Source organism: Manis pentadactyla, chromosome 2 (assembly GCF_030020395.1).
Source record: "Manis pentadactyla isolate mManPen7 chromosome 2, mManPen7.hap1, whole genome shotgun sequence".
Taxonomy (NCBI): domain Eukaryota; kingdom Metazoa; phylum Chordata; class Mammalia; order Pholidota; family Manidae; genus Manis; species Manis pentadactyla.
The window spans coordinates 214,203,076-214,226,101 of NC_080020.1; the positions used below are offsets into that span (position 1 = coordinate 214,203,076).

General features: G+C 35.1%; 1 protein-coding gene across 4 annotated transcripts in view; it reads right to left on the reverse strand.

Annotated features, from left to right (window-relative positions):
• The window catches only part of BABAM2 (BRISC and BRCA1 A complex member 2), a 405,600-nt gene that overhangs the window by 294,138 nt on the left and 88,436 nt on the right, over positions 1–23,026 (reverse strand). The window lies entirely within an intron of this gene.

A 23,026-nucleotide genomic window follows, 5' to 3' on the forward strand; every position in this document is an offset into this window, starting at 1 on the left:
TGTCATACCAGCCACATGCAGCTCTAAGAGCAAGAAAAAAAAGCAATGCAAGTGGGCCATCAACTAAAGGAAAAAATTTCCACAAATATAATATATGGGGTAGGAACAGCTTTCACTGTCTTTATCCTTCTCCTTAAAAATTCTACCTTCCAGCCCCAGGTCCATATATTGTCTGTGGTCGAAACCCACATTTAGCAGATCTATTGTTTGATGTCCAACATCTACTTCCCTCCTTCTGATAACACAAAACCAAATTTCCTGTGGAAAACCATCCCTCCCCATTCACAGGCCTGAGTTCTGAGCAAGAAACTCCACTTGAAGCTCCAGAGGTCCTGACTGACTAACCCCATACACATTTCCTGTGCACCTACCACCACCGATTGATTCAACTATAGACACATAGCCAATCAAACCCAATGCAATAAATAAAGACAGCAGCTGGAACTTCGGACAAGTAAAAGCATTCTTTCTTTCCATGGTAGGAGAATATACAGTCTGAAATGGAGCATCAGTTTGTATTCAGAAGGGAAGGGACTGGGCTTCTGGGTGGATATGGAGACTGAGAACAAAGTCAACATAGTGGAAGGCAGAACAAAGAAGAAAAGAAATAGAAAGAAATTAGGTCCTTAAATGAGATTATTGTGGTCACTGGACCAAGTCTTATCTGAAGCCCACCTCTGGTCTTTTAAGTTCTATAAGCCAATGAATTCCCTTTATAAACTAAGCCAGTCTGAATCAGATTTTCTGTCACTTAAAAAAAGAAGAAATAAGAGTGCTGATACACCGTAACACAATATCACCATTTGCTTCCTCTAGGAGAAAGAACAGGAGAGGGACATGAACTAATAGGTGGCCATGTAACTGTTAAAGAGCCCTTTAATCTGAAGTATAAATTGGGTTTGGGTCCTTGTGTTTCCTGCCACAGTAAAAAGTTAAGTCGCGTTATACATTTTCTGCAACAAAATCCACATAGAGGATCAATCTATTTCTACTAACCCAATAAGGATTATAATCATTTCTGTTAAGGAAAAAGTAAATAAAAAGGAAGGAAGGAAAGATGAGAGATTCTACACTTGTATAATACAACTTATTCCATGAAAAATTAAAATGGATCTGAAATAAGTACCTGAAGTATTTCCCAAAAGCTCAGAGCTTTTCAAACACCAGTAAGGCATTTGATTCAGTTGGTAATAATAAAGCAGCAGAACTCTGAAAAAGCCAATAGTTCTGTGGAAAGATGTAAAGGAAAAAAGTGAACAACCATTCCAGCGCACAGAAGGGACACTTGGTTACTGACATGTGTTTTGGGCTGATTACTACAAGCAGCAGTCCAGCCCTTCATTAGCACTAAGCTTAGAAGGTCTTCACTGGCTACATGATCCTGTAAACAGTAGATATTTGTACCTTTCCTCCACTTGACCGAAACACAATCAGCACGTACAAACTGTGCTATGGTGTCTTATGAATACTGGCTCCATGCCAAGCTTGAAATGTGTACCTTTGACAAGTAAAACTTTACACCTTTTGCACACATTCTCTCTCCAGAGAGACTATGCACCTACCACAAAGCAGTCACAGTGACTGCCTTTGAACCATTTGTCAATTTAGCAATCCATAGTGATTACTCAGTTTCATCAGTTTTCACTCCCTTAAACTCACCATCCTTTGCCAACCCCCAAAGCTATTCCTCATTAGTTCTTTCAAATCAGGGGTGCCCATCACAGCCAACTAAAGAAAAGCATCTGTTTCTAATTGTGCCATCCAAACAGCTATCCCTCAGCCCCTCAATAATCATGAATGCCTACCCTTCCAATGAAATGCCTCAAGAACCTTAAAACCCTTACATACTGACTGAACTGCCAATTTCTATTGCCCTTAACTCACTATCATCACATAGAATGGGGTTCCTTTATCAATAAACATCACTTTTTAAAAATCCCTCAACAGAGGGCTATCAGTACACTATCTTCTTTGACCAGAGAAGCCTGAAATCTTCCAGCGAGTATATGAAACCTCTTCTACCTACAGCTGTAGTTCCCATCCTGGATATCATCAGAATGCAACTGTGGATGCATCTTAAAGAGAGATTCTCAGTTTCTACCCATTGAGATACTGAGTCAGTAGGCCTAGAGGGATACATATTCCTTGGCCCTACAGGATCTGTTTTGTGATTTTTGGAGTCACATTCAGGCATTCTGCTAGTGAGGCAGAAACCCAGAAAATTTGATCATCTTTCTGATGAATTTTCTCATTGTAATCAAAGACCTAAATAATTTCACATAAATTCATTAGGCCTTCACATAGATCCACTAGAGCTTTCCACTAAAGATGCCCACATTTCCCAGGAAGTAACATAATGCATCTCCAGACCTCTAACCTACTTCTAACAATAATTAACACCTAGAATCAAGGGCTCTCCATAACCAGAAAAAAAAATCTTCAGTGATGGAAAGCCAACATCATTGCTAATTCCTATTTCTCCTACAGTAGTGGATTCTCCCAGACATGATCCCCTCATCTGCCTACATTGGTATCTTCCACCCATCTCCTGGGATCCCATCATTCCTAACTTAATATCACCTATGCCTGAGAAAAAAAAGGACCAAACAGCTTACTAAATGGTGTGATCATCCTTAAATTGGATGTATTTATTTGTGTTTAACTTTAAATCACCATCTTTTCTCTCAAATGGTTTTGTGATGGTTTCATTAACATCAAGAAATTACAGAGGGGCTACAAATTGGCAACCTTAGCCTACAGACATGCTTTCTTTGACCCATAGAAATTTTTTATTTGAACATCTTTAGACAAAGCATACACACTTCGGTAGGTCACAATCCCCAGCAATTACAACTGTTTTATACCTCTCTTTTTCACTTATTTGTATTACTTGGCTGATTCCTTTAGGCATCTGAGTTTGCAACACCTGAGTTAAGATTTTAGGGCATTTCCTAAAAATATTTTTTAGTTCCTTCCATGGTTCCTTCATTTCTGTAGATATGTAAGATGTTCACTGATGTCAGTAAGCAAAATGCAACAGAACAAATAACTAAATTTCTCAGAAACTGAAAATTAAAGATAAAAAGAAAGTTCTCCTATTCAGTGCACTCATTAATGCTCATAAAAAGTGAGTGATTATCTGGGTGATATAGTTACTTGATATTACCTTCCCTCTATTAGACTATAAACCACCTGAGAACTGACAGTATTTCATTCATCTTTGTACAAGGGCTGTGCTAAATATCATGCTATTCACCAAATATCAAGTTATTTATCAAACAAATAATCACTACTATTCAATTCATTATAAAGTAAGTTAAATATATAAAGGATCCAAAATTTTTCCAGGGTCAAAAAAGATACTGGCTACTGGAAGCCAAGCTAAGCTGTGGTTTGAGCAGAAGTAGACAAAAGAAAACTGAACAACAATTCTGAAAATACAATATTGCAATATGACTAATTATAGTCATCAATCATTTAAAGTTTGAATAGTCTAAAAAATATTACCTTAAAAGCATTTCAAGATATAAGTTCTTTCCAAAGGCTAACACACTTAAATTAAGGATGTTGAAAAAAAATTTTTTTAAACATAATCAAATCACCGTGGTTCAATAGACAAGGTCTAAAGGGTACAAAATAGCACATTAAGTCAGTTCCCAGTTTAAAAAACTGCATGAGATGTTGATCTTCCTGTTTTTCATAAACGTTGTAACTGTGCTTCCAGAAAACTACCAAGCATCTGCCTCTATGTAGCTAATTCTTTTAATCTTGGAGCTCTCACAAGGAAATAGAGAGTATACTGTGCCAGGATCACTATCTTCTCCAGCCAAAATCATTGTGCCTTGGAGCCAATTTCCTCTCGGTAAATTTTGATCAAATTCCTTCAATTTGCAGCTTCCTTAGGATTGCTAATGGCTGCACATGTCACAAGTTGGTATATATGTGTATGTGTTATTTTATATTATAAATTTAACAATAATATGTACACATGTGCATGCAAGTAAACATATGTCTATGTATGCAGCCACACATATATATCCATACATACTTGTTCCTCTAAGTCTCTTTATTGGTTGCTCTGTGAATACCACAGTCACAAAGCCCATTTGGGCTTTCTTAATCCAGTAATAATTCTCTGATAACTAACATTACTTTGGAAATCTGCATTCATCAACTCTACTATGCAGATACAATATAATGATAAACAAGTTAATAATAATAATTCTGATGATGTAAACAGTCCCTTAAAAGCTTCCAAATCATCAAAGAAAAATCAAATTATGTTCTACTGTCAGTGTAAAGGGTATTTTATGAAAATTCAATTATTTTAAAAGTCAGTGATCCATATATGGCTTACATAGTAAATTTTTAATAAGTCTAAATATTTGATTAACCAGTATACCTTACTTCCCAGTTATTCTTGATAAAGTGGAATTTCTGTAATTTTTAATGTATGACTCACATTCAATATGTACATATTACAAACATTATTAATAGAGATTGCAGATAAATCACACCACCATATTTTGCAACTATGACATATAATGTTTCAGTCCTTGCAGTGCCAAACTGTTGACTCTCTAGTTGTTGTTATTCTTTAAAATAAGCCATGTTAAATATAATTCACTTTTTCTGATGAATCAGAGTCATTAGATTATACTGCCACCTTTTTAAAAAGGTGGTATCGCTAGAGGAGTTTTCAGGTAGGAGGGCTGGCTCTCTACTCCTGCAAACAACTGACTCCATGATACTCTACTTCCATAATCCATCTGTTGTTTTTGATAGTTCTTTTCTACTTATCATATAGACATTTGTCTCATTTTGCTATAACCAGTGTCATTGTGAATCCTATCTTCAGTTACGCATTCTATGTAACTGTCAAAATAAAAACTAAAGATGCCTCTGTATCTCATGTATAAAATAAAGCACATAGTCCCTATGACAGCTCTTACAAAATTCAGCACTTCTTTTTTGGAGGGGCAGGGGTTGTTCTGGAACATAATATCCACCTACCAATTCATAGGAAATGCAGAGGAACAAAGAAACATGTTAAACTATGCCATGGGGACACAATCAACAAAATTCAGTCTCTGTTCACTTTGCAGCACAAATAACACTGCTTCTTCAACCATAAATTGCAGATGGGGGAAAAAGAGAAAAAATTTATAAGGTAAAAGAAACTTAAAGGACATTTGCATAGACTTTGATTCATGCAATTTAAAATTTGAACTGACTGGTTACTTGGGGAATTACTGGTAAGGTTTTTAGACAAGATAATGGTATTTTGATTATGCTTTTTAAAAGATTCCTTATATTTTTGAGTAACATACCAAATATTTACAGATGAAATGACATAATCTATACGATTTGCTTGAAAATGATATGCTGGGGGAGAGTAGATACGGGTATAGATGAAACAAGATTGATTATGAATTGCCAGTTCTTGGAGATGGGTGTAGACCCATGAAGATATACAATACTTTCTACTGCTATACATATCTGAAATTATTCATAAGACAAAGTTTTTAAAAATGAGGCAATTCTGTAGTTATCATTTTTGATTTCTAAAAATTATATCTAAGAATTATGTGTAGATTTCTAAAAATGGCTACTTACAAATTTACAGTCATGAGATGATGCTGTAAGAAGCTATATCATTAAATTAATCTTAATTTTTTAATATAGCTATAAGAATTTTTTAATTTCCAAAACCATCATTAATCCTTTATCTCAAATGTTATAAACACCTTATACTCAATTATTTTCTTAGAAAACAAAAATTCTCACAGGGCAGGCTGTAAAATAGCACAAAAGTTTATATTACAATTTTAATAGTTATAAATGAAAAAGTCCAAAAACATATTAACAAAAATAAGAAATGGTTCCTAGGCTCTCTGTAGGAAGTTAAAGTCATTAGGCTAATGGATAATATTTCAATTGTTTATTTTTAGTCTTAACAGTTTGAAGATTATCACTATTACAGATTTTCTTACTCAGGAAATTATCACACTGCCTATAATTTACTCACTATGAACTAAAAAAGATACATTTATACCATAAACAGCTAACCCCAAAATTATTTCTATTCATATATCAATGAAAACTCAAATGTTTGAAATAGTTGTTTGATCTTTCCCCAATGCTAAAATGTTTCAATTTGAGTGCATTTAGTGAATTTGGATTTTGGAGTGGTACCTACATAGGATTGAAAGTAACACAAATGATTGCCACTTTTAAAATAATAAATGAGTTTTTAAATTAATATCAAGCTTCAGTGGGACAAATTTTGCATTTTTAAAATGATTCCTATAGGAGCTAACTGAGCCAAAGTTCATGTTGACCTTGCAAACATCTCTAAATAAATACATCCTTTCAAAATGTACCTTTAAACACACAAATAATACATAGTTATCATATTAATCACTACCTTTATCAATTCATTTTTTCAAATCTCCTAAATGACAACTTTCATTTAAAAATGTGAGTGATCATCTCTGGCAGATTATTTTAGATACTATAAGTAATTAGCTGCTCTTCTTTTAAAAAGTCTGCAATAATCCAGACTTTTTACTGTTCAATCTGGCTTCTTCACAAAAGTTCTTGAAACATATTCAAGAAACTGCATTAAGTGTGTTTTGCTTATAATAATAATGTTGTACTTCTACGGTATTTTCATAATCCCAAGAACTTAAAAACATTTTTAAATGTATACAAGGTCTACTGAGTCACTATGAATTCAAGGCTACAGACCATTCTGTGGTTAAATGATTACATCAGACCAGCGTAAGGGTTGAGCTGGCACTTTACTTTGCAGGTTTCGGTATCTTGGCTCTCCAAAGCTTGTGTGGGGGCTGCAGTTTGGCATAAAATTCTTAGCCGGATACAGATAATTTCTCTGAAAAATGTTTTTAAATGGCTACGGTTTTCTGTTTCTTTTTAAAATGTTAGAGAAAGCATTCATTAGAGAGATCAAAATTTGTAAGACACTTTTTCTTTTTAATGTTCCTATCCCCATAGATAGCCCAAATATAGCAAAATAATCACAAACCTAAAGGCTTTCAACAAGTACAACACCTCACATCTATGAGTTTATATGTCAGGATAAGTAATTTCAAATTATAAAGGGAAACTAGAGGAGTTCTTTGAAAATACAGACATTTGCTATGTCCTGTGTAGTTGTGCTTTTATGTTGCCCTTGGAAATTTTGACCTCCATACCTCCAGTTCTATTTCCATTTTCCATTCAAATGTTACTTTCTTTTACTCCTCACAACAGCCTTGGGAGATAGGCTTTTATTTATTTGCAGTTTTCTTAGTAAATAAATGCATAGATGCTAAATACCTTGGCCAGCATAATCCACCTTGCAATCAACGAGCGGACACCAGTATTCAGATCTGTCTCACCCATATTATCATTTCCATACCTGTGGTTCTCAGCCTGGTAATGCACTAGAATTGGCCTTCTAAAGCCACTGATACCCAAGCTCTACCCCAGACTAAATAACTGCTTAGAATCCTTGGGAGATAGGACCCAGGCTCAGTATACTTCCAGTTGTCTCCATGAAAGAACCACAGCATTACCCAAGCAACAGAAGTAGATTAGAAAGAAGGATGGTAGATATGGTTAATATAAAATCGCAAAGTCAAGTTTTAATGGCATATTATTTTTTCACCCTATAGTCACCCACACTTCCCTACTCCCCAATCAGTACACACCAAGAAAAGTTACTTGATTTTAATATTTTAATTATTATTAATTTTAATATTTGCCTACATGAAGTGTATTGGGAACATATATCCTAACACCCACCAAAATGTATAAGACAACTAGTCTAGTTAAAACACCCTCTAGATGATTTACAATTTGTTACCCTCTTAACTGCTATCTCCCTTTGTTACTTGTTATTCCTTTCTGCTTCTCTAACCTTCCAAGAAAGTTTTTTTCTACTCCTTGAAGAATTAGTAAAGGTTTACTGACAATGAATGCTCTGCTTTTACTTACCTGAAAATGCATTTACTTCTCAAATTATTGAAGGATATTTTTGCTAGATACAGAATATCAAGTGATCATTTCCTTTCATAGCATTAATGATAAACTGTCTTCTATCTTCCTTTGCTCTAAAAAGTCAGCTAACCTGCTTAACAGTTGCTCCTTTGTTTTCTCTGGCTGTTCTTCAATTTTTCTTATTGTTTTTGGTTTTCTGTAATTTTTCCATGATGTGTCTAGAAGTGGATTTCTTTATATATACCTGCTTAGGATTAAGTGTACTTTGAATCTGAAGAACTATATTGATTAGTTTTATAGGCTGAATATATTCAGTTCTTTAAAAAATGTGTATTATAAAATATAACAAATATATAGACAGGTTCACAAAACAAAAATAGATAGCCCAATTAATAATCACAAAACTAACATCTGTGAAAGGGATGGAGAACACATACAAAGCTAAATCAACAGCACGTTCTATCCTGCAGAGCTGTAATGTCACGCCCCAAGCTATCTTTACCCTTGGTCTTTTCTGCTATATGAACCAATAAATTCTCTTTTTACTTGAGCCATTTTGGTTACATTTTCTGTCACTTGAATGCTATCAGGTTCTAACTGCTATAATTCATTATGTGATTTCCCTTCCTCAAGTATTTCTCCTTCAAATGAATTTTGTTATTACCTTTCTTTTCTACTTTGTATCAGTTATATTCTGCCTTATATCATAATTATCTCTAGCCAGATATCCTCCACAAACTAGACTGTGCTTGACATGAGAGGTATTCAATAAACATGTATAGAAGAAACCATGACTACATCAATCAATCATTCATCATTGTATCCCTACCACCTAGGACAAAGGCATACATATTATACAGATTCAATACATGTTTGTAGAAGGAATTAACTAACAAGCAAATGGGAATAATACCACAAACTAGCAGACTCAGGACATACACAAATGAGATCTTAAAATAACCCTTTCCAGAGGCTAGAGTGATCCCTGTGTTAGTGGATTAGAGTTGAAGACATCAGTATAACCTCATGCTTTCCTAAATATAGATACACATGGTTAATACATACAAATATATATACATATGTGTATTTCCTGAGAGGACCTAAGAGGCCTGACACCTCAGTTGTAACAAGCACACTTATTTGGCACTCAGGTCTTGGTTTCTAATACCTTTCACCTATTAAATAAAAAGAACCAAGGCTTCTTGGAGAAATGGCTGATTCTGGAACTGGAGCAGGAAATATACCAGATGAGCCTAGAGCATCTTATAGTGCCCGTAAAGTTAAAAACTGCTCTAAAAACAAACAAACAAAAAAACTGCCATGATGGAAGCATAGCAAAGGAATATAGGACTGAAGAGCTTCCAAAGGCCAAAGTTGAAAACATTTGAGTAATAAATTAAATAACGTAGTATTGGATAGTAACCCAAGGTATAAAATAAGTATCTTTAAGTCCATACTGACATAAATAAATGGTTGAATAAATAAATAATGGGAGAGAACATACATATCTTCCATACAGAAGAGTTCCAAATAATTTATGTAGATACTTTGCCCTCAAAAAGGCAGAGCATACAGTGAAATAAGTCAGGCAGAGAAAGACAAATACCAAATGATTTCTCTCATTTGTGGAGTATAACAACGAAGCAAAACTGGAGGAACAAAATAGCAGCAGACTCACAGACTCCAAGAAGGAACTGGTGGTTACCAAAAGGGAGTAGTGGGAGAGGGCAGGTGGGGAGGGAGGGAGAAGGGGATTGAGGGGTATCATGATTAGTTCACATGGTGTGGGGGTCATGGGGAAGACAGTGTAGCTCAGAGAAGACAAATAGGGACTCTGTGGCATCTTACTAGACAGTGACTGCAATGGGGTAGTGGGCAGGGGGACACGATAATAAGGGTGAATGTAATAACCACATTGTTTTTCTTGTGAACCTTCGTAAGAGTGTATATCAATTATACCTTAAAAAAAAAAAGGGGCAGAGAATAACTCCCCACTCCTTAGGTATGGACTGCACATAGTGACTCCCTTACAAAGAGGACAGTATGGAAAGGGGGGAAAGAGTAACTGTACAGTACAGAAACCTGACAAACACTCCCTCAAACCAAGTGATCAAGGTTAATATCAATAGTGATAAGTTATATTGATAATATGCATATACCCTTTATATGATTCTGATGAAAAATGGTACTTTATACCTCTGAGTTCTTCCTACCAAAAACCTGTAACAGCAGTCTAACCATAAGAAAAACACTAGGCAAATCCCAATTTAGCAACATTCTATATAATAACTGCTTACTACTCCTCAAAAGTGTGTGGGTCATCAAAAACAAGGAAAGTCTGAGAAACTGTCATAACCTACAGGAGCCTAAACAGACATGTGTAGGACCTAAATGCGTTGTGTCTTGGATGGGATCCTGGACAAAAAAAAAAGGGATGTTAGGGAGAAACTAAGGAAATCCGAATAAGGTATGGACTTATGGATTTCAGTTAATAATAATGTATCAATATTAGCTCACCAATAATTACAGATGTATCATAGTAATATAAGATGTTAACACTGGGGGAAACAGAGTGGGGTATGCAGGAATTTTTTACTATCTTTGCAATAACTCTGTAACTCTAAAGCTGAAAGCTCTGAAAGTTGGAAGTTTAAAAGTTTATTAAGAAATAATCCTTCACTTGTAAGGCCCTATATATCAAAAGCATACAAAATAAGCTAGTTTGGAACAAGGGGAGAATTGAAATACTAAATTGAGAGATTCTGTGGGAATATAATCAACAGTCAACTGCACATTTTTCTTTAAAAACTTATAATGAAAATTCGACATTTCTGAAAAACTAATGTATACACATGAAGTTCATAACTATTTCCTGAAGTCTACTTAACAGCAGGTAGCTAAAAGTAAAGGCATCAAAAATTTCTGAAATCCTCAATACCATAGGGGAAAAAAATATTACCTTCAGATCACGAACATCTCCAAAAAAGCTTTAATTCTCTGGCAAACCAAATTTTGAAAAAAAAGAGAAAAAAAACAAAAACAGAACCTAAAGCTGCAGTAGTTTCTTAACATAACAGTGTAAACTACTAATAAACAATCTTTAGCTTTGTGTTCTAAACCCCTTATACTTTTGTCTCAATCTACCTCTGTAACTGTACTTTCTATCTGCCTATGTAAACTCTCCTCTGAGAAAACTGATTTGCTCAGTGCTTCCAATGTGTCATCCTTGGTTTATGAGGCTTCTCTGGAGCTTTGTCTCCCTGCCTATAGCGCCAACCCCTGTGTTCATTTTCTAAATCCTACCCTTTTCTTAGACCCAGTTAAATCCTTGCTCTACCAGAAAACCTCAGATCACCACAGGCTCATAATCACTACTTCACCAGTGCTTAATGTGGTAATCAGTATATTCATTCATTTAAAAAAAAACACCCCTTCATTTGTACTTACTATACGTATATACCAGAAATAAGAAGTGTTAAGGAAATTAAAGATAAGTAAGATATGGTCTCTGTCTTCATGGTGCTCTCAGAATGGTAGAGAAGACAAACTGTAAACAAACAATTAGGGATCATGTGCTATGATAACACACTGCAATTTCCTACAATACTTCTCTTTTTAAATTTAGGTCCTGTTTCTTCAATTAAACCAAAGTCCTCTTGAAAGGTAGAGTTCTTCATCTCCTCAGTGCTTTGTGTATGTTAGTGAAAAACAATTTTGATGTTGTTTTACTAAAATTTCATTTCAGCCTTATTTTCTTAAGAGAAATGTGGGCAGAATCCCTGTTCATAGACATTAGACTTTCAGTGATGAATTAATAGACTTTTTTAGTAAGTTACAAACCATAACCAACTATTAGTTATTAAGAATTCACAAATTACCACTTCACTTACTTAACTGCCTTAAGTGGGGCTCTTTTTTTTTTAGAAACAAATTTAAAAATAAAGAAAAGGCATTGATTTGAGCTACACATCTTTTATTTTCCTGGCACTCATCAGGGACATATCAGAAGAACAGAAGCCAATTGTATTGTGTTTTATTTTTCTGAAACTCCAACCTATAACACTTTTATTTTCCCAATACATAGTCAGTTTTACAATAATTCTACCAACGCTATTAAAAACAATACAATAACTGAAAATAATTTAAAATCTTATGTTTATATTATTTTTATTTTATTTTGTGCTATTCTTTTTCTTCTTAGGTCAACTCTCTTTAGGGATATACTATCTACTGGTTTGTTTGTTTTTTTCTGATTTGAAATCCTTAACCTATTTTATAGAATTCTTTTTTAATTGAGTACATATAATAAATCTTAGTGTACAGCTCAGTGAATTCTGACGTGGTATACACTCAGGTAACCATCACCCAGATCAAGATATTAAACATTCCCATTAATTTTTTCCCTTTCACCTATTTTACTCATCCCTCCACTCTAGGGTGATGGTTATATGGGTGTATACACATGTCAAAACTCATCAAGCTGTACACTAAGAAGCCAATTTTAAAAGATGTTACAGCTGAATTTGCAATGTCATAGGAGAAATGCTTATGATAATATATAAAATAAATATGTATATATATTGAAAACTGTAGAGGACATATGTGCCTATGACAAACAGAAAAACACTGGGAGTAAAGACACTAACATGTCAATAATACTCATCTCTTCATTGTGTGGGATTATAGGCTTGTTTTTCTTGGTACTTATCTGTATTTTATGTTATTAATAATAAAGATACATTATCATAATTTAAAAACCCAACTCTTTCAGGAGAATGCTAGAGAGGATAAGAGGCGATAAAAAGAGGATGACAAAGAGAGACAACCAACCAAAGACAATGAATAATCTGCAAAACTGATCATTAAATAACACCCCAAGCAGATTCTTGAGCTGAAATGCTTCACACTCAACTCAGTACCTCATTTTCCCAAAAGCATTTTTACAAATTCAATCAAGTAAATCAAAACTGGCAACATCTGCTGTTGTATTTGCCATTGGATTTCAAAAAAAAACTTGATTTGCCTTTTTTTCATTTGTCTTATGAGAGTGAACATTTTTAATTTGCCATGTTTGTACTTTCAAGATGTTCTGTTTTTCTACAATTATGCTTTTAAAGCCTTGTTTATAACACATGCCTTCAAATCCTATGTGTGTATGCATGTGTGTTTATTAGTACTCTTCTCCTTTATCCACAATCGGTTATCATAGCAACACCTTTGAAAAAACAGATGAAAATCATGAATCATCATTTTTAAACCAGAAGCCTTACACTGTCTCCCCTTAGGAAGTACATTTTATAAAGAATGACTTCAACATTCTTCCTACCTTATAAATGTTTTCATAGCTGATAAGTAAACAGATAATGAGGAAGTACAATTAGAGTTTTTAATTCATCAGCACATACACTAATTCTGTAACAAAATTTTTAGTATTTTCTCATAATCACTTGGATCATACACTGATGCATCTCTGAATACCAGCTGCATTTCACTCAAAAAAACCAGAGATGCCACCTCTAAATTCACCCTTATTTCTACCTTTGGAAATATAGTGGAATTTAAAATCTATGTTTTCATAAAAGAAGAAGTTTTGAACATTTTATTAATGTTATAGAACATTTTTATTAACATTTTTATTAATTTTAATTATTTTTATTAATCCTGTATTCTTGCCAACAAGATGAGTGGTATTTTAAGGTCCACAAAAGTTTCTGTATCTTTGCTTGGAAAGGAAAGGGTAAAATTCTATGTTCACAAAATGTAAGACAACTGACTTCTTTTACCTCAGGGACATTTGCAAATTCCAGGCACATGAGGGAGGCTGAAAATCCAGACTTTGCACAGTCACAAAGCTGCTGCTAGAATCAGAAAAATCATTAGAACCTTTGGCAGAGTCTTGGGAAACCTCAAACATGTAGTCAGGTCCCTTCAAAACATCTGATGTATTCTGGGGCAGCCCAGGGACAAGAAACTAAAACTAAGAAACTACCTCTGAACAACAAAACAGAGCTGTCAGCATTCCGACATGACAAATTTAGGGTCTGGGATCCCTCGGACAAAATCCATGCTGTTGGGTATTTCAATATTTGATAAATGGCATGACATAGTATTTTAAAATATTTTATAGGCCAAGGTACATAGAAGTGTCTAGCAACACTGTCCAGCTCCAGACTCTCAGATAGAAACCCTAAAGAGCTCTGCCTTAGGAACAGTAGTAAACCAGAGATAAAAAGGCCCATATCAAAGACATACACCAGCCTCAACGCAGCACAGTTCCCATCTGGATTAAGGTGACCAATCAACATCTATTTGCTTATGAGAGGGAATAATGAACCCTTTCTCTGGAAGACGGCATCATCTGGAGTCTCTACAGTTTTTCAACTGGAATGTCTGACATTCACTCAAAACTAGTAGAAACACCAAATACAGAACAACATGATTGATAACCAAAGAAAAAAGCCAAAGTAAATAGTCCCAAGGATATTCCAGATATGAGAATTAGTTCATATGGGCTTGAAAATAAATATGATTAGACTGTGCATGAAAATGGAGAAAACTATAGATGAAAAGATAAATCCACCAAAGAATTTATATAAAAGAATCAAATAGAACTGTAGAACAGAATGTATCACCGAAAATTAAGAACATATTGCATGGGTTTAACAGCCAATTAGACATAATAAAAGTCAATAAACTGGAAGATAAGTCTGGCATTATCGAATTGAGCTAGTTATCCACATACTGCCTCTCTGCTCCACAATCTACTCTTCTCTGTCCTATAAACATTCTTCCTTTGCCAGATGGTGTAAGATTTAGCTTGTCAATGCAAAGTGGTGTAGGGACAGTCCAAGGCATCACAGAGGGAGGAGCTTCTTATCCTGGTTCTCATGTACTTTTCACAGCTGCTCCCATGGCCAGCTGTCAGAAGTATGCAGAAGGTCCTGAAGTGCTCATCCTTCAGCCTGTTTAACTGCACCCTGCATCCCTCCCCCCCCATTTCTACCCACCAGCCCTGGCCCACCAGCACCAACTAGCCACACACCACTTCTGGCCTTCAGTATCGCCAACTAAAGGTCCCCATCATCCAGTGGGCTGCAGCCACATCCTCTCCAACAAGGAAGTCAGTCTCAGCCTCACGAGGTGGGAGGGAGACATGGGAAGTGTTCCAAGGTTGATCCTCCTTGGCTATTCTCTCTCCACACCAGAGTTGCTGCTCTTTACAACTGCTATTCCTGCATTCTTTAGAGTGCTCTAATAGTTCTTTAAGTAGTTAATAATTCAGAATATTCAATTTTCCCTATTCGAAGTACTGGTATGGTTTCTGTCTCCTGACTAAACACCAACTGATAAATGGGTTAAGTTTCATTTTAAGTGCACTTTGCACTTTCAAGATGTTCTGTTTTTCTACAACTGTGCTTTTAAAGCCTTGTTTAAAACACGAGTTCAAAATTACATGTGTATATACATATGTACGTATACTATTTCTCTACTTAGCCCTAAGTTACAATTTCTGTAACATGTGGCCCAGCAAGTCCACCTTCAGTATATACCCATTTGAAATACACACATATATTCAACGAGACACATATGAGAAAAGTCATAGTAGCACTATTTACATCAACAAAAAACTGAAAATAGTCCAAATGTCAATCAAAAGTAGAATGGATAAATCAACTGTGGTATGTTTATACAATGGAATACTATGAGCAATAAGCATATACAATAACCACAAACTATATGGGTGAAGCTCACAAAAAAATGTTGAGTGAAAGAAGTCAAACACACAAGCACATGCTATTTGATTCCATTTGTAGAAAGATCTAAAAGAGGCAAAATTAACAGTGGTGATATAATCAACCTATTGTTTACTCTTGGACAAGGTGGTCCCAGGGCTGGGAGGGGGCATGAGTGGAGCTGCTATAAACTGGAAACACTGTTTCCTGATCTAGGTCAGAAATTCACAATATAATACACTTGTGATTTTTAAATTCTTCTGTATGTACATGATACTTTAATATAAGTTAAATACAAATGTAGACTATATATTTATAAACAACCAAGTAATATGTTTGTAAGTTCCTAACACTTAGTATACATGATTCTGGTAAACTGCTCTTCTATGTCCCCACTGTGCTCTGTGCATATACCTCTATTTCTACATGTGTCACTTGAGGCTGCAATTCTGTTCACTTACCTGTTTGGAGGACTGTGTCCAGTTATAGGGCTAAAAATGAGGCTTTTATAGGTTTCAAATGAGACATTTAAATAGATAACTTGAAGAATGACAAAGCATTCTATTCTAAAATATGTTGGGAGGCCTTGGCACATGGAAGTGTCAAAGAATAGGAGCGCCACACATCTGGACAGCATTTTTCAGTCGAGGGCCATGCAGTCCATCTCAGTTTAGTGCAATCTCCATATATATTTCATGTACATGGGGGATGGGCACTATTTTGCAAGGACCCGTTCAAAAGATGTCTTTCTGTAGGCAGCACAGTGAACAGCAAGGGAGAAGTGACAAGGCATTATTAGTACAATACTTCTTTCTAGTATGTTCTGCATGAACATGTAGAATTCCTGTGAAGGAATTATACAACCAGTGGGTAGCACCTGCAAGAGCAGTAGGTTTCCTACCCTGAAGATGCTTGTTCCAAACACAAATGCAAAATCACCATTACCTTCTTCAAAGGAGGAAGTCAGATAGGCGTGGTTTCCAATCTTGCTCTAATGGCAACATGTTCTCATTTAAATCTATGATCCACCCTTCCTCCTTTATGCAATTTTATTTTAAATTAAAGTGAATTATCATTATTACTTTTGGGGGAAGAATTTCACAATACCCTTTGAGGTAGCCAAATATACCACAAGGTGTTGCAAAACCATGACTGAAAATCACTGTTTCACAGATTCTATTAACTTTGTTATCCCCCAATTTCTCTAAAACTTTATCTTTTTCTTCTATTTTGAATTTTTCAACCTAAAACATTATTTTCTAGTCTTGGAAATGAACAAGTCCCTTAAAGAATACAGAGCTTTCAAGGAAACCTCTTCATCTAACCAACATGTCTTGTGCACCTCTATGCACTGAGTCTTCCAGGTACTAGAGTGAACAAAACAAATTCCATTCTCTCACGAAGCTTCCATTCCAGTGAAGAAACAAGGGTGACCCTCTTTCCCAGTCTGCCTGGGACTGTCATGTTTTAGCACTGAAGGTACTACATCCCAGGAAACCCCTCAGCCCCAGGCAAAACAGGGCAGTGGGTCACCCTAGCAGAGAGATACCAAACAAACAAGCAACCAAAAACTTATCAAATGGTGATAAGTGCAAGGAAGAAAATAAAGCATGATAAAGATAAGAAAGTAACAGGGAGGGTATAACTACCATTTTGTATAGGGATTATCAGGGAAGGCCTCTCTGATGCAATGACATTTGAAGAGAGCAATGACATTGGAGAGAGCAAGCCATTTCGATAAATGGGCAGAGAGAGTTCCAGGCAGAAGGAATGAAAATGGTGAATAGCAAATAAAAAGGTCCTAAGGTGGGAGTGTGCTTAGAATATCTGAGGAATAGCAAGCAGGCCTCAGACTGTGGCTGGAGAGTGAGCAAGAACAGAATGGAAGGAGAGGAGGTTAGAGAAGCCGTTTGAGTGATAGCTAGAGCATAACAGCTATGGCATATCCACCACCGGGTCCAGCACAAGTCCCAACTTCTTCGGGATGATTTCAATCCTGCAGTTCCAACCTATAGCAATTTTCCTTTTACAATATAATGGACCATCTCTCTTACTTGGCTGATTATCCTCTCATGTTATTTATGTGAAAACTCTGTGTATCTATCCCATAACTCCTTTGTATCAAATTATTTTAATATTTAATTACATACTATGTCTATTTGTTTTCATGCATCTACGTCTCCCTAAAATTTAGCCTCCTTGAGGTCAAGTTCCATATTGTACAGTGTTGGGGACACAGTACACAATCAATAAATTACCCACAGACAGGATTTTCCTCAATTTGTCTTTTGTTGATTTTTATGCTTTTTCATTAGTAAAGGAGGACTGGTGTATAAGCACCATATCCATCATATGACACATGACACAGTATGGCAAATACATAGAATAGAATATAGTTAAAGTACAGAAACCAACATATTAACTTACACTGCAGGGATGGCTCTTTAATTAGCAAACACTTAGGACTTGAGGCTCAGAGCAAAAATGCAAACAAACAAGATGTTCTACAAATAACAACCTCTGAAATTAATTATCAGCTCTTCTAAGTATCACTGAAAACTACTTCTGTTTTATCTTCTGATTATCTTCATGACTACCACATTACTGTATAAAAACTTTCCATAACTACCACCAAACCAAATTAACTGCTCCCTCAGCTATGTGCAATCTTGTGTTTACATGATCTTTTCATACTGTAAATTAAAAAAGCTTCAAGTCTGTCTCCCTAACTAGCCAGGAAAACATCTTGAGCAGAACTCAGGCTTTATCTCCACTCTCTAGGCCCTAGGTCATAACATTCAATTAATGTTGACTTAAATGGCTTGGTGAATGAATTATTAACATATATAATGTAGAGTTATGAGGCAAATTTTTAACAAATCTATTCAAATTTATGAGTATTCACCTTAAAAGTAGCTTCCAGAAATACTATAAGCTTATTTTAAGTTCTACAGGCTTTTTGCTTCCATCTCTATCTTAGGAAATACTTTAAGTACAGTTTATAAGATCAAAGGAAAAGCAATGTCCCTATTTTATAATCATATCTCAGTATCAAAATATGTAATCATCCAGCTTCCACAATAAATTAATTTACCTCAAAAAAAGCAGAAAAAGATAATGAACATAAATAAGTCTATAAAGAGATTTTTGCTGAGTAGAAAGAAAAGTTTTATATTAAAGTCAGAGCTGTAAGGTTGCAGGATACAAGTCAATATACAAAATATAAACATCAATTGTATTTCTATTCAGTGACAATATATGTGAAATGTGAAACTGAAATGAATAAGCAATTCCATTTACAACAGCATCAAAAAGAAAGAAATAAGGAATAAATTTAACAAAAGAAGTACAAAATTTATACTCTGAAAATTATAAAACATTATTGAATTTAGATTTCCACTAAATAAATGGAAAGACATTTCATGTTCCTGGATGGAAAGACTTAGTATTGCTAAGATGGCAATAATATCTAGGGAATGCACAGATTCAACACAATCCCTCTCAGAATCCCAGCTGGATTCTAAGCAGAAATTAACAAACTGGTCCTAGGATATGCAAGGGACCCATAATAATCAAAGTAATCTTCAAAGTCACAGCAATTAAGACAGAGTAGTACTGGTATAAAGTTAAAATATAGATCAATGTAAACAACTGACAGTCTATAAACACACCTTCACATTAACAGTCAACTGAATTTCAATAAGAATGTCAAGACGATTCAGTAAGGAAAAAAACAGTCTTTCCAATAAACTCCATTAGCCATCAGGAAAATGCAAAGCAAAATCACAGTAAGATACCACCAGTTCATAGGTCATCTGGGTCTCCACTTGTAAAACAATGAAGCAGGGCCCCTACCTCACATCATATATAAAAATTAACTCAAAATGAATCGATAACCTAAATGTAAGAGCAAAAATTATAAAACTTTTCAAGGAAAACAGAAGAGTAAGACTTCATAACCATGAACCAGGCAATGGTTTCTAAGATAGGAAATCAGAGCTACAAGCAACAAAAGAAAAAATAGATAAGTTGGACTTCCCCAAAATTTAGAACTTTGTCCTTCTAACAGTACTATCTAGAAAGTGAAATAACAGTTCACAGAATGAAAGAAAATTTTGGCAAGTCATATAATAAGGACTTGTACCCAGAATATACAAAGAACCCTTAAACCTCAAAAATAAAAAAGTAAATACCCAATTTTAAAATGGGCAAGGGATTTGGATAAACATTTCTCCAAAGAAGAAATACAAATGCCAATAAGCAGATAAAAAGATGAAAAATATCATTAGCCATCAGGAAAATGCAAAATCACAGTAAGATACCAGTTCATAGGCTATAATAAGAAAGACAGATAATAACAGTAAGTGTTGATAGGATGTAGAGAAACTGGAACACTTACAGTCTGTAGGTGGGGATGTGAAATGGTACAGCCCCTGTTGAAAACATGGAATTCCTCAAAAAGCTAAATACAGAGTCACCATTTGAACCTGTAATTCCACATCGAGGGAATCTAAGGAAAATTAAAAATATGCCCACACAATGGCAGTTTTTATAATAGTCCAAACATGGAAACAGCCCAAACTGTCCCATCAACTGACAGTGGATAAATAAAATGTGGTATTTGCAGACAAGGGAGTACTTTTTAGCAATAAAAAATGAAGTAGTGATACATGCTACACTGAAAACAGTATGCTACTTGAAAGAAGTCAGTCACAAAGGACCACATGTTGTATGATTCCACTTACACGAAATGTCCAGAATAGGCAAGTCAACAGAGACAGAATGTAGATTAGTTATTGCCTAGAGTGGTATGGGGAGGGGTGGGTAGGATAGGGAGGTGACTACTAATGGGACAGGGGCTTCTTTTTGGGGTGATAACAATGTTCTAATTATACAAACACTGAATCATCATTCTGTATACTTGGAACTAATACAATGTATGCCAGCTATACCACAATAAAAAAATATTTTAAACTGTACTGTGCTGATCATTGCAAAATTCTGTAAACATACTAAAAACCACAGAATTATATATTTTAAATGGGTAGATTGTATGGCATATAAATTATGCCTCAATAAAGCTGTCATTAAAAAAGATTAGAACTGTCCCTGAAATAGAAAATGATACCTCACTGAAAATAATGTTGAGCAAAGGCAAATAACCTTCTCTTGGAGATGTTACTGTAAAAGATGGATTCAATTAGTTATTCCCAATAGTTCACAGACTAATATATAAAAATCAACCAGGGAATTTAATGATTCTTCAGCTCTCTTAAAGGGTCTAATTCAGTATGTCCAGTGGGATCCAGGAATCTGTATTTTTAACAGGTGTCCTAAATTATTCTAATGTACAGCAAGAAGTGGGAACCACTGGACAACTAAGACCTTAACTCAATGATTTTATGATTCTCTGGTATCTATGAGATACCTATGTCTAGATCTGGTATTTCTCTAGTATTTTCCACTCATATGAGGATCTCAAAGTCCATATGGTACTCACCTTCCTGAACAAAAAATTTTAATTTAGAAAGACGTGGATTCATCTGATTAATTAGAGCATTTCACATTATTATTAACCTTAAATGTGTATCCTTTATTTAAGCTATTTCAAATCTTTTTTGGAAAAGAGCAGGCTTAAATAAATTGAATAGACAAAAGATTACATACATTCTCAAAAACTATTTCTCAAACTGGTATACATTAGAGTCCACTTTTTCTCAAATATTTATAATTTAATATATTTTGTATTAAAAAATACAGGGATAATATACAATCAAATAAAAAATGTTCATAAATTTTAAAGATAAAACTCAGAAACTTCAAGGGAATTCGTATTTACAACCTGAACTACTCTGAACTACACTTTGAGAGTTAAGGGTAAATATTCACTCCCGTTAGCAATTTGTACTTCAGTGGAAAAATCCAAGCAGTCTAGGCATTCTGTTTTCCACTCCATGGATGATGAAATATGTAATCCTCCTCATTCAGAACCATATTTAGACAAATCAAGATATTAGTGACTGTGTTCTATGCACATCAAGAAGGGAGGGAAAAAGCCTGAACTGAATCTAAGAATTAAAGCATTAACTTGTTAAGAGCTGACTGAAAAATCCTTCAGAGGTACACTGTGTTCAGGAAAATGTCTGCTGAGGATCAGGCCTTGTAGTTCATCCTGTTCTAGTGTTTCAGCCAGATGATAAGGAATCTCTAGGGCACCTCCAGAGATCTGTGGACCTCGTCCAGCTAGTGGAAGGTGTACCCTGGCTGCTTACCTAGGCTAGTCTCGCCCACTGGTCTATGAGAAGCCCAGGCAGCCTGCCTGAGGCCCTGCAGACTATCCCTAAAAAGAAGGTGTTCCCCTAGACTCGTAATCTTTTTCTTAATATATAGAGCTTTCATTTTTTTTGGCTGTTCTTTTTCAGCTGGTTTCTCAAAAACATTCTGCGATAACCCCACTCAGGAACTAAATATCGGAAGGGTGGAATTATAGTATCAACTCCAACAATTATATAAATATAGGTCAGTTTCTTAATACTATACAGAAAAATGGAATAAACTGAACCTTAAGGCCCTTACTAGATTTTAAATTCTATTCTCTCACAATGCTTATCAATATTAAATGTACACTTAGCAAATTTTAAAGGCAATTCCAAAAAGACATACAAACATGGATTTCTTATGCTTTCCATCATAGTGTTCCCTCTTGTATCATCCTTGCTCAAAGCCCCTTCTTTCACCCTGGATTTCTACAACAGTCCTTAGTTCTGGTCCTTAATCTCTCCTTAATCCATTATACTGGTCACATTTCCTTCATTTCCTTCAATAGTTCTTAACCTAGCATTTAATGCACTCCACAATCTTATGCCAATTTATCTGTCTAGCCTTTTCTAGCCCTTCTTTATATTAACTTACATTTCAGCAAACCTGTCAATACCTTCTTCAATATATTCTAATATGTGTTTATGCCAGTCCCCCTACTTGAAATTATCTCCGCCATACTTCCCACTTTTGTGTTCTGTTCTTCAAGAAAGGATACATGTCTCGTATCCACTACAAGGCCTTTTCTGACAACCTTTTCTAAATTTCTGGAGCACTTAGTTTGTAACTCATCTTTTGCCTTTAGCGTATGTTACCCTTCGCTGGGCACATTTAATACAAGAAAGGTCTGTAAGGATATTTGTGCCTCAGTATCTCCAGGCAGGTCCCCCAGATTCAATATAGGCTAAATATGTAACACATAAAAGGGACCATTAACACATCTAAAGGGGCCATACTTAACCATAACTTTT